This window comes from Lepisma saccharinum, chromosome 24 (assembly GCF_977018435.1).
Source record: "Lepisma saccharinum chromosome 24, izLepSacc3.1, whole genome shotgun sequence".
Lineage (NCBI taxonomy): Eukaryota > Metazoa > Arthropoda > Insecta > Zygentoma > Lepismatidae > Lepisma > Lepisma saccharinum.
In genome coordinates, this window is record NC_139252.1 from 17796228 (window position 1) to 17810822 (window position 14595).

A 14595-nucleotide genomic window follows, 5' to 3' on the forward strand; every position below is an offset into this window, starting at 1 on the left:
GTGTGTCACTTATAAATTAAGTTTCCGAAAGCAGGCATTATGCATGAACAGAACAAAAAATACTCCTGAGAAATTACAAAAATTATAAGCCAGTTCGTGGCCGGGAGTTATTGACGTTCTTCCTCCCTCCCCCCAACCTATCCGCTTTAGGTTCCGGGTTCGAGTCCTGGTCTGTCAATATCTTTTTTAGGTGTCTCTTCATCAATTTCATCTATTTATCATCCATCTTCATAGTTTCGACTAATTATAAAAGTGACATAAAAGCAAAGCAAAATAAGAACAAATAAAAATAATTGCAAAATGACTGCAATCTCAGAACTACATTTGAAAAATAAAATGCGAGCAGAAGATTCATTTTCAAACAGGTATTTGGGTAGAATTGTGTAGACAGACAGCATGCTCCCGAAAGTTGCCAATCCACGTGTAGCATGACCTTCGATACTGGGGTTGCGCTTTTTCAGGAAAGTTTTCTCGACCCTCCTCAAGCGTCTTATCAAGAATGCCTCGGTGTTCGCAGCATTGCCAACTTATTTTCCGTCGGAAAAAATCTTTTTCCTCCTATTTAATCTGCGGTTGGCTCTACAATACATCATATTAAACAAGATACAACAACTGAATTACGGCGAAGTAGGTTAGAAACCCTGCGTGCTCAAGAGCAGCTTCGATAAGGCACCTGAACTGTTTCGAGCTGAACCAGGAAATTGGCGATCTTTATTCCCGAAGGCCATTCCGTAAAACTAATGCCACAAGAAGTTTTCTGTGTGGATTTGAGAACATGAAATTGTAGGTTGATGATAGTACTACAAGACGTCAGGTGGATTTTTTTTTCTGTTTCGTTATTTTATATAGCTTTCCTACCTATATAGTTTGAATAACTAATCAATCATTTGACGAGTAGACAAAACGAAGAAGCCGATCCCGTGGCAAATTAGTTAGCGTAATACACTGCGAAGTCTAATGTCGGATTAGAAAATATGGATGGGTCATATGTCTTTATACCACTTCCATCACCTATCACATCCTATATCATCGCGATTAACCGAAAGTGGTAGACGCGAAATAAAAATAGAACCTTTACATGAATGTCCGAAAGAGAGGCAAGGGCACGACCCACCTGGAAAAGGAAAGTCAACCAAAAATTATATATATCGCGCAATTGCATTTTAGCTATAATAATATATGTTAATTATTGCATGAACATGATAACTTCAAATTAAAGCAATGGTTTTTGAGGAGACAACACTGTTATGGGGGAACATGCACCTTCTTTGCCCCCCCGGAAAAAAAATTACCTTGCTTGCCCCTCCCTGGAAAAAAAATCCTGTAGACGTCCATGAACCTTTGGTATCGACTTCGGAGTATAAAGCTGCAACGTGCCACCACTCGTAACTCCAGGGTATGGAGATCCGAATTGGCAACACACCGCTCCTTGCTCCGGCTGGTCAGTTGGGAGCACCAGTTTTCACCCAGGGATCGGGATTAAGACGATCCACCCTTCCTCCAGGAATGAAAACACCGAATTGCGACACGTGACAGTAAATAAAATTCCAAATACTTTATAATTAAAATGTCCAAAATCTTTAATCACGAATCGCGCGCGTACGTACTGATTCGCACAAGTTAAAAGTTATAATTTATTGGGTCATGCAGGCTCGCAGGCAGTGATAAGCAATTTATTTAACGCGAGAGTCCGCGCACCGCCTTCACAGTTAATAGCAAGACCTCAACTGCTACCTCAAGTGCGAGGCGCAGCATAACAGATTGTTCTAACTTACAATACAAACTCATAACATAAAATAACACAAGAAAAACTGATAATTTATATAACACATCAATGTTAATTAGCGATAGTAAGCTAAAGTTAAGGTTGGCAACAATTAAAAATGCCAACGTGGAAGTTTTTACATCGCCAAGAACACGAAGCGTGGTTCTCCCACTCCTAACATAAACAGCCAATAGGAATACGATATTTTATTGAAAACGAGGAAGAAATACTTTGCTATAATATTACAATATTAAACTATATAGAAATAATTAAACTGATTTTATCAAATAAATCATATTTGCCATTGTACATAAAAAAATAATTAAATAAAGATTTAGTTTATAACGAAGACAAATTACTTCAATCTTGTACATTGTTGAACAAAAATCGATATTAAGAAGAAACGTATTTAACTTGTGCTTCAAAAACAATGAAAACGTTACATATATTATTTGGGATAATCATTAGCCTATAAATTCTGAATAAATGTTGCAAAAATACGCGAATAATATATAAAAAACGTAATATATACATGAATTATAAAAACAATTAACTATAAATAATTTAATCTAAGTTCTTAACTTGAAAATATACGAATAAGATAAATGCCAATATACAACTGAAATTTGCCTAACATGGCGGTCGTTAGCAAGCATTGTTTCTTCAATGTATAGCGCGGCAATAGACCGCGACAGCCTCTTATTTGCCAGGAAATATCAACACGAGAACAGGGATAGGAATTCCTCTTATTTTAGATTTTCTCAAACTAATTTCAAGTATGTGGTGAAAATGCCTTCTATTTAGTATGAAAATCGTGGTTTTTTAGTTTGAATGGTTTTTCCTAGAGTCTATATGAGGCATTGCGGATACGAAGGGCGAACTCAACAAACTTACATTGTGAGGGAAATGGGTTTCAAGTTGTCAGGCACAGTTCTAGCTCCACAAAAACTTGGTAACAGTAGATCGGAATGTTTCATGCGTGATTTTCAAAGTTTTTTATGGAGTTCGCACTGTCTGGCAACTTGAAACGCATTTCCCTCACAATGAACTTTTTTGAGTTCGCCCTTCATATCTTCAACACCTCATATTTTAAATTACTTTGAAGCATTTTGGACCATTCTTATTTCTATAAGCAACTGCATTAATTATACATATGATAGAATGATCTTAAACATGAAACTCATTGTTTCTTCCAATGATTAACTGTTTTCTTTGCCTTTCATTACGCATGGTCACTAAGCCGCTATCTTTGTTGTGAGCTTAGATTAAGTGTGATTGGAGCTTATCCTCTATGCTTTCTTCATACAGCATGGCTGTGGGCTACATATTTGACATCTTAACACAACTTCTTTCAAACATCACATATGAAATATATTTCACCTATCGTCCTACGGGAATCAGAGGAACGTAACTACAATAATGCTGTTTTCAGTTTTGTTAGAAAAAATCCTCTGAAGAGTATCTGGAGTAAATCGACATTTTTCCACTTCTAATTCTTATCTGTAAGGCGGAGTCACGTTTCCTAAGAATACATTATTTCCTCTCCTATAAATTTGACAAATTGGAGTTAAGTCCCTCTGGTTCTCACACACGCTATCAGCTCCTATTTTCCAAAATTTGGCACGTTAGGTATTACGCCAGATGTGTCATTTGGGTATGATGCATTTTTATTATATGCCTGTGGAGATTCGAACAGTTTTCTCGGCTTGCGAGCCAGGTTATATCGGCGTTAGCATCCAACGTTTGGAGCGCATACATTGCTCTAAGCAGGATGCTCTCTACCTTATGATGGGAGCAATGTATGCGCTCGAAACATTGGACCCTAACGCCGCTTTAAGCTGGCTCGCAAGCCGAGAACACTTCGCCAGGAAAGCTACACTTTTTTTACCCATGAGGTAAGGTTCTTGTATGTGTGACTTTTCTGTTTCTCAGACTACGTGTGACTACCTACAAATTATGTGAAACAATAACAAACAACTTCCCGACCGATTTCCAAGGCTCGTTCCACCCTAGCTACAAACTACCACTTCGATCACTGCATGCACGAATGAGTAGTGGTATTCGCGTGTCTTCCCTTTAATGCAAAACCACAATTTGCTCCACAGCATGCTAAGATTTTCGAAAGCAATACTTGTGTGTTAATTTAAATTTTGCCCTGTTCATTCATCTATACAGTATTTACTTCCAAATTTGTGTGCCTGACCTGAGTTTGCATTCTCGTGGCTGCTGCCATATTGCGTAGATGAACGAGAAACACACTCAATATACCAAAATTGCTTGTATGTAGACATCAGACGATAAGAGATGAAACAATTGCAGCCTACAATTTCCCTCAATCAACTACAATTGCCATCTGAGTATGAGAAACCACTTGCATTCTAGCCGGGTTCGATTCCTGGTGGAGGCACAGTGGTTCATTTCCCACTTTCAACTGTAGGTCCACTCCCAATTAGCCTATCTGTGCATACAAGTGAACTTAAAACAAGACAAGCTTTCATTCTAACCTCAGTCACTTGTGGGAGCTGCTTAGAAGTAGTAGTGTTGCTGGCATGGTGGACTTCGGTTCTTACTTTTGCTTTTAACAGATAGATACATTTTGAATAATAGTGAAATCAAAGTAATCGATTAAATTTATAATGGAAGTGTGTTATCTCCATTACAGAACAACTACCTAATCTCATTCAATTCCAGTGTTCTATCTGGTAGATAGATATATCAACCTTTGCAATGATGTAAACTTTTAGTGCAATGGCGACAAAGGTCCAATAACTATAATGTCAAACTTTAAAGGTTTCCTGACAAAATGAAAAATGGACAGATCATTTACATTCTCAATGGACATGTTGAAAAAAATACTAATATTCATTTTTTAATTTATTTTTTTAGCGTAGGTAAAAGACAGTCACTTGAAAAAAGTGGGAATATAATCAAAATGTCCATCAGCTATTCATTGATTTCAAAAAAGCATATGATTCGGTTAAAAGAGATAAATTATATAATATATTAGTCGAGTTTGGAATACTTAAGAAGCTTGTCAATATGATAAAAGTATGCACCAGTGAAACAGAAAGTAAAATTCGTGTGGGTATTAATGTGTCTGACAAATTTACAATTCATGATGGGTTAAAACAAGGAGATGCATTATCTCCATTGCTCTTTAATTTTGCCTTAGAATATGCTGTTAGGAAGGTAAAAGAAACTAACGAAGGACTAAAATTAAATGGTGTGACTCAGTTGTTAGCATATGCAGATGATGTAGACTTATTAGGGGATGATATAAATACAATTAAGAATAATGCTAAAATACTTTTCGAAACTGCTAAAGACATAGGTTTGGAAGTTAACAAAGAGAAAACTAAATATATGCTTACAGGCCGAAACCAAGTGTTAGGTAATAATCAAAATCTAATTATTGATAACAACTCGTTTGAATCAGTTTCCAAATTCAAATACTTAGGAGTAATATTAACAAATGAAAATTATATTAAAGAGGAAATAAAAAGTAGGCTTAATTCAGGAAATGCATGTTACTTCTCTCTTCACAAACCCTTGTCTTCTACACGTAGTTTAATAACTAAGAAACTAAAAGTTAAAATATACAAAACAGTAATTTTGTATGTAGTACTCGTATTATATGGGTGTGAATCTTGGTCCCTTACATTGAAAGAGGAACATAAATTGAGAGTATTTGAAAATAAGGTTCTTAGGAAAATATTTGGACCTAAAAGGGATGACGAGACAGGTATGTGGAGAAGGTTACATAATTTAGAACTACATAATTTGTATTTATGTCCAGATGTTATTAGACTAATTAAATCAAGAAGACTTAGGTGGGCAGGCCATATGGCACGAATGGGAGAGGAAAGAGGAGTTTATAGGATTCTTGTTGGGAAACCTGATGGTAAGAGACCTATAGGAAGGCCAAGACGAAGATGGAGGGACAACGTTGAGAAGGACCTAAAGGAAATCGGTAGGGATGGAAAAGAGTATATAGATCTTGCTCAAGATAGGGACAGATGGAAGGCCTGTGTTGCTGCAGCCATGAACCTTCGGGTTTAAGAAAGTTAGAGAGTTAGTTAGTTTAAAAGGAAGTAGCTAAAAATGAGTAAATAAAAAAATATTACGTGGCAGCACAGCGCGCTACGACGCCATGGGTCCCGGTTTCGAATCCCGACCTGCGCCTGAGTGTTCTTTGTGAGTGTCCCTTCATCAGTTTCAGCATTCGTAGCTCATGCTCATCTTCGCTTTCTGAACCGCCAGGTGTACAGCATGTGGCGTAGCGTTTCGCGTCCGAATTCCAGGAACAGGGTTACCTGACCAAGTAGCGTTTTGTCCGAGGGCTACCATCCTAATAGTGTTTAATGAAGCAAACTCTTGCTAACACTCTTAAATGCTCCATCCAAGAAAATATCTTTTTGTTGTTTTAATATTTCTTTCCCTCTGGAAATTGCAAATCTCACCTTCATAGTTGTCAGATAGTAAGAAAGTGTTGCCATCTGACATGACTAAAATTTCTAGATCCAAGTTCACTTCCTCTCGACGATTTGTTTTGATTTGATTTGTTGTTTTAAGTCCACTTTATGCACATTAAGGCTAATAGGGATTGGACCTACAGTTTAAAGTGGGATCCGAACCACTTGTGCGTCCACCGGGTATCGAACCCGGGACCTCTCTCTCGACAATTTGTCTTGAGTCTGCACTCCGCTGTCTATGCAATGTAGTTTCAAAAGTTGTAAACCGAGGTATACTAGTCACCAATTCCATCGCTGCCAGTGGTTAGTCAAGGTGTGACTCATCATCAGCCAGGCTCGGACGAAACGCAACTCATTAAACCGTCGCAGACGAACTGTAGCATTTTTCTAGAAATTTCGCTTTCGGACGAAACGCTACTGAACCGTACAGCAGTCCCAAAGCCTGCTCCAAGTTGCACAGCCGCTTTCGGAGCCCTTGGTTTGGAAAGAGGGTGGGGGTGAGGAAAGGGTCTTGATTTTTCATACTGAAGCTCGTTCATTTCGTTCTCCTATTTCTCTTGGTTGAATTTTCTGAGATACGGAATCTACCTCATTTTGCTTTTCATTACGTTTTATTGCATCACCCACGGTATGCTTACATGTACTTAACATTTTCAATTTCCCTGTACCCTTTGGTTAGGTACGGTAAAAATAAATAGCTGCCGTTCGTCAAATGTTGTATTTTTGTTTTTGTTACCCATTTTTCTCGTACTTCAGTCAGGGAGCAATGCAGCTACTGGTAACAAATGTAGTCAGGAAGTAGCATCAATTGTTCCTTCCCCGCACTGTAGTTGACCAGTAAAAAAAAAAAACTATGTAAAGCCTCGTTTCTATTACCACAAATTTGCCGCGCAACATGACGCGCGGCATGCGACGCTGCATGTGCCAAGCATTTGTTGAAATGGAAATTGTCTGCAACATGCCGCGGAGCAAGTGCCGGGGACAAAATTGCCCCAAACGATTAAGACGCACAACATGCGCCGCGGATAATGGAAACAGCCTGCAGCAAGTTCCTGGGGCATGCGTACTAGAGTAGAAACAGACGACGCGACTACAATCTGTGGTCCAACAAGATTTAATAACAATGCAAAATCACTTCCAGTCATTCTTACAAAATTTTCGTATCCACTTTGAAGACGTAATTCTCTCATCAACGAGTTATACGCTCCTTCCGAATTTATTTTCGCTAGAAAACTTCTAATCCACCATCTAGGTCGTTTTCGCCTCTTTTTTTTTACAAGTTGATGGTACGCGCCTGCCATAACCACAAAACCCGCCATAGTTGTATTGTTCATCTTTACACAAGTTAAATCACTACCAAATTACTACAATACAAGAGAAGAAACACTGACTACTCTAAAGCACAATGGAATAACGCTACACTCAAGTCCTGCACTCCGGTGCTGTTGCGGGCGTATTTTGCAGAAGTAGTTTTGAATTGGACACAGTGCACTGAATGACGCGCAACATGCGCCGGCACATGTTGCGCGTCATGGGTCTGGAACTTGTCAGAATGGAAACGTAGCTTAACAGAAACAGAAGGCTTTCACGATTTGTCTGAATATTAAAGTGATCTCTTTTCACACCCAAACATAAATAACTATTTTCAGATTTGAAAACGTAACAGAGGTGTAAGGGGTGACCTTCCACGTATTACATCCAATCCTCAACTTCATTCCACGTAGTACACCCTGGACTGCTCTCTGCAGACTAACGAGACTCTGGCGACTGGCCCTATGGCCAGTATAATTCTGTGTGTTCTCTTGCTTTCTGTCATGTGTGCTGAGTGCCTCTTTACAGCCTCAGCTTTTAACCTAAGTCAGAATATTTTAATATTTCAGTTATGCGACATTACAGTTATGCTATTTGTTATGGTAAGGGGCTGCACCCCGTATAACGTGGCGGGTGCAAAATAGCCTAAGTGCTGACGCACCCAAAATTAAAAAAAAAGTTACACATAACTTTAAGAAATGCGTATAAATATCTCACCATCGTTTATATTTATGTACATGTTATTAATTTTCAAATATTGTGAAGAAATGCAGCAAAATGCTACGTATTTGATTACTATTGTGAGCCACTGTATATGTTATGTTTTTATTTCATGAACGATGTTTGGTCAAACATTACTTTGCAGAGCTCCGTGGCGGAGTGGTTAGCACAGCGCAATACGACGCCACAGGTCCCGAGTTCGGATCCCAGCCTGTGCATTGTTTTCTTTGTGATGTCCTTTCATCAATTTTGTCATTTCATCACCCATTATAAAATTACTGTTTCTTGAATAATCTTGTTCTTTGTTCGCTATTAGCCAAAAGTGGCATAAAACCAAAGTTAAATATAACAAATCAAAATCAAACATTACTTGGCATGACAAGAATGGATAGGTTATTTTGAAGCTGCTGTTATTAAAAGCAAATTGTATGTAGCTTTCCTAGACAGAAGTTTCACACACAGAAACTGATTGATTGGATAACGGCTGCGGATTCCTACTCGAGCAGAAAATATATATATATTTCCATTTATTACTTACAACAATAGCAGACTGATTTCCTGCTAAATCAAAGAAAACGTGCATTCATAGTTACAAATTGACGTGTTGAATGAACTTAACTACAGATTTCTCTCACTCCAATTCTGATTAATCGAACAGCACACCACAACGTGGGTCATTATATATTTCCAACTTACTCTCGAGTTCCTCAACTAAAAATAAATTGACTGCGAGACAAAAACTCCTCTCCGATAACACATTATATGTGTACGTAAGTTGAAATTCCATCATCATAATAATTTGAATTCTTCAAGTAGTAGCTACAAATATAATTTTTCATACATATTTTCTTAGCAAAATATGAAGTTCCTCACTTCACAAGGATAACATATACACAGTATTTCACAAGAGTTTTTAGTTCGAGCTAGTCGTAGGCCTAATATGAATATAAACGTCACTTCATTACTTAGTTCAAAAAAAAAGTGCCAGGCAATCAGAATTCGAGGGTATGCCTGAAATTATTTGTAGTATCTCATATATCAAATCAAGGGGCTTTTTAAGTAAAATGAAGGATACATACCACATGCTTTGGTCAATTCAGAGTAGTAGAAACGTAATTATACTGCATGTTGCAACTGAAACCGTAGCCTCGAAGGCCGAAGTCGTTTAGTGATCCACTCATACACTCGGTACCAAAAATTTCAAGTTCGAGTAGACATCTGGGCATGGCTGTTTTTTTTTGTAAGCATCCCTTCATAGATTTAATATGATCATCATTCATTTTCATCGTCGCGATTATCTACAAGTGGCAGAAAAGCGATATAAAACATGAATAATACAAAAGTATAACAAACAAAAGAGGATAAAAGGATGAACTGAGTTTGAGTTAACGATAGGAAGTTTTATAAAATTACTGTTTCTTGAATAATCTTGTTCTTTGTTCCGATTGTATTTCTCAGTCACACGTTACTCAATGTCCATGTCGACTGCCGTTCTTGCGTTCTTGAAAATTACTTTCTTGTCTGTCTATGCCCTTCTTTCAAACGTGGTAGGTAGGCGGGCGTTCTGTCAGTTTCTACACCAAAAAGTTTAATGCACCTCCTGTCCAAGAAGACAAGAATTACTGAAAGTAATTTTCGAAATTGTAAGCGGATGAGGGCCCTTGTAAATGATAAAATATACTGTCCTTTTATTCGCTTAGTTTTGAGAATCACTTTCCATACAATTCTTGCCTTCTTGAGAGTCCAATGGCCCTGTCTAGCTACAGACCAGTTTCACAAACGCGGCTTCGTTTGTTTCGTACAACAATTCCATCTAACATTTCGTTTCAACGTATTTTCTACTTGCCAAAAGTGCCTTTCATATCGCCCCAAAGCGTTGTCTACTCGGATGCTTCGTGATCGAAAGTCACGTGTACAAAGTTTCAGGATTCAGATTTTCCGATTTTGCGTGGTGCTGCTGCTATCAGTTCGGTTCGCCTTCTCAAGGTCGCGCAACAAGCAATTATTTTTCGTCTTCCGATAGGAGAAAGCTTGCCTCTCGCTTAGGTGGACGAACGCATGGCACGGATGATTTTTTGGCTCGACCATGGTTGGTCCTTTATGTTTCGTCCTTGAGCAACTTAATCTAAGCACGAATCATTCCCATCGCCAAAGAACTGTATTTTTTTTAAAAAAATGATGTAACACATGTAAACAGAGAGAGAGAGAGAGAGAGAGAGAGAGAGAGAGAGATATAAACGTTTTCCCTCAACAATCGTATAAAGTGAACGTTCATGTTAAAATTCATCTTGCATAAATAATCAAATTAGAACAAATTCACATAAAGCGATTAAGTATGCAGAAAAGAAATATATTTGTGATAAATACATAGTTAATAAGTAAATTCCAATAACCAGAACTTTTGTCACGCCGAATCTTGTTTACGGATGTTTTCAAACGTTTTGTTTTACAATTTAATTTTTTCACTGACATCCAGAACGAAAATACGTATTATAACTTAGTGACTTTCAAGGGGTCAAAGTACTGTATTGTTAGTATGCTGCCGATCATAATTATGAGGCTTCTTCGAAAACGCCTTCGATAACGGTATTTGCTATTCATAACGGATATGTGTATCACTTTTTCGAAACAGACTTTTGTGGAGGAAAAGAACTGTAACGTTACAAAAGCAACGAGCACAATTATACGAGAGACCTATGTTATTCTCTCCGGAACACGGCATCGGACACGGTATTGCACATCGGAACGTCTGTATGATACCAGCTATAAATAATGTTGTTGCTTTGAAAAAAGGAGTGTAACGTTTTTTCAGTCGTGACCTCAATTAAGTTACTGGTTAATTGTAACGTTACTATCACTTTCCACATACACTAAAGTTACTAGTCAATACGTGACGAATCTCTTTCTTACCCTGTAACGTTACTGGTTGCCGGCAATGGATGTAACGTTAAAGTGTCACGTGAAGACCTACTCCTTTAGAGATCAGTTATGGTTCGGTACCGTTATGCACACCTGTAACGTAATGTTCATATACCTGAGGTAACGTTTCTGTTCACGAAAAAAGTTATTCTGTTTCTGGTTGTAACGTAACGGAAACCGTAATTGAAAATACCGTTCCATTTCGTTACGTTACGACTCCCTGCAGAAAATTCGCGATGTGTCCATTATTTTGATAATGCATGCATAGTATAAATGAGTACAGTGAAATAATATAGTGAATATTTCTACACAGGATTATGATATCATATCGCTGTAGCATATACGAGAAACCCATACCTGAAAGAAGCTTGAAGGTATTTATTGTAGAGGAACTGCCAGGTCATCATCACCTCTCTCGTCATCTTCCTTGGTCTCCGTGTCACTGATTTCACTCATTCCCGAGTCACTCTCCCGGAGGATAATGATTAGATTTTGTACCCTTGGTGCCTGTACTACTGGTGCTAAGTTTTGAGAGTGACATTATTTAAAATAAAAATAACACACAGAACACACACTATCGCAGGAAAGGGCTGTATTTAATCTTTTCACAAACTGTTCTTCGTGGCGCACGAGTGAACGATAAGCGAATAATTTTACACCGGTCTTGCTATGAAAACGTTGAACTCAAATTGACCTAGACTTTCAATGTTCGAGAATGCCCGGAACAATGAAGGATCATTGTTTATATCGAGGCAAATTTAACACCCACAGTTTTCCCTAGACACAACTCAGCTGCGTCAACATGGTGGCAATGAAAAAAACAGGTGGAAGGAAATGAAAAGTGATGTTTTCCTTGTTTCTTCAAGGAACGATAACTCCGGCTGTAGGCGACGGAAATTCATAGGACTTGGACAGTCAGGTTCAAAATGTCTTTCCCCACCTTATGATGAACCTTAAAGTGGCGAATTTTATGAAAACTTCTTGCGCGTAAGAAAAATACAGAACACTGCTTTTAACTTCCGTGCCGCAGTCTCCTAACTGTACAACGCTGCACTCCTGCCATTGGCTGATCGCCACGCATATCCTCTGCGTGGCCCCGCCCGATATCGCTTCTAAAAGCGTGCATCGTATAGTCCTCACCTAAAAGGTGCCAGCATGGAGTACCATTGTTGACTGCAGGAAAAAAAGCACTGAGCCGATACCGATGCCGATACTCTTACAGATTCCCACCGATACCGATACTTGAAAATTGCAACAATTAAAATCTGTTCAAAGTACTGACCAATATTGGTGTGTAAATATTCTTCTCCAATTATATGCACCAATTTACCAATAAATTTGCCTTAGAATATTTTAGAATTCAATGAGAATATTCAATTAGGTATTGTGTAATCACAAAATATAGGTTTTCGTGCAAAATAAAAATAAAGTTTGAATTTTGCATAATTTCCAGCATAATTCAACACTCCCCTCCCCAGTAGCCTGAATGTGGGATACACCAAAGTATGTGCCTAATGGAATGCAACCCTGAAAACTGATACAGCATTACCTATTACACCCTCAAGGAAGAGTGGAATCAAAATGTGGAAATATTTTGGAACAAATAATGTCACCACAAGGAGAAAATCCAGTGGGCACAGTAAAGCAGTACACGCTGATGCGAAGGCTGGTAACTGCAGTTGCTCAAGACTACTAGAAGGAAAGGCTGGGGTCAGACACGCCTCTTTTCGTGACTGCTGCGGGTGTGATGTCATGGGCGGACAAAACCCAGCTGAGTCTTTACCCCATACTACAGCGCCTAGAATAACGTAGTGTGGAAAACGGCATGGTTTTGCTCTCTCTCGCTGGTTCCACTCGAAAATGAAATCCGCTAGAGGCGCTGGTGTTGACACCGGGGTACAGTGTTCGACTGCTTATAATGGAAGTAAATGGGGTATTTGCTGCAACGTCTGATTCTTTTCTTTGTAACATTTCTTTGCATCAGAAAATTGTTATGATATTTGGTACAGTAGTCGCGAAAATATTAAAGAATATTATGAACCGTCTATCATGACCTGTCCTTGAGTTTTTTATTAACAATACGGAAGAAAACATAGGTATGGATTGTAACACGTAACATGACAATTGCTGCGAGAATTAGTATTGTGTACGCATTATCCTGAAAGGTTCATTAATATTGTCATTGTCACAAATATTAGATTTATGGAAATTCACACAGACAATACTCGTTTATTTTCATCAAGTACAAGGTAGACATTTTACAGCCAAGTCACGAGTAAAAATGCAAACAATTTGTTGATAGAGATGACAAGGTACATCGTAATCGGCTATTTCAACTCCATGGAATATGAAATTAAATTCTTTCGAATATCTGCATTTCGGGAAAATGACTTCATAATATGTACGCCACGAAACATTTTTTCCCCTTCATGACACTATTTCAATTTTATTAGTATACAAAAATAAACTTGTGTACACAATCCAACGTTTGACGTCCAGCCTCACATGCGATATGTTGATGCTCGTGTTGCGTTGCACATAAAACGTATTTATGTTACTTTTCTGTGTAAATTAATACCATTTCGTGACTGCAAATCACTCCACAAATATAACTGTTTCCATCAATTCACTTACCGCCTTTCTAGAGAAACAAATCTACACAATATATTCCAAAAACTAACTAAACCGCATTACTTTCATAACAAAATTAGCCGCTGTGTCGATCGCACTGCCATCTACTTGTCATCGTCTCGGGGAACCAGTTTCTTGGGTCGTTTTCCACACTACGTTATTCAAGGCGCTGTACCCATACGCAAAGAAACATGGAAAGGCTTATCTGTTCTGTTCTTTTCGCTCCTTTTTTCTTGTATTTCTGGATTGTTGGGTTCAGGGTGCAAAATCCTGGAGGGGACGAGGGGGATTTCTCCCCACCAACAATCTTGCCCTCAAAAATCCCCACACCAAAAATTTCCCGGGGGAAAAAGTTTTTGTTATAACAATGAAAAGATAAGCAATTACTTTTAATTTCAAATATACTTTACTAAGAATAATATCGAAAACACACACAAATTAGTGTGGTTGTGAGTGTTGAATGCTTTGTGTCTCAAGAGATCATTAACAAATCTACATCAATACGCACAGTAAAAGTAAAACAAGAATGCAAAACAATAATAACTATGAAATATAATTGATTTATATTAACATAGTGCACAAACTAAACAAAAACTTACACATAATAAAACCACTTCAACTATGTCATAATTTATTAACATCTTTAACCGGTTAGTAATGGAATTAGTTAGCTGCTTTACACTATCTGATATGTATGAAAGTAACAAATTAATTTCTAATTAATAATCATAATAATTATTTTAATTGAGTAATTTATTTTTACTTTTAATAACATTA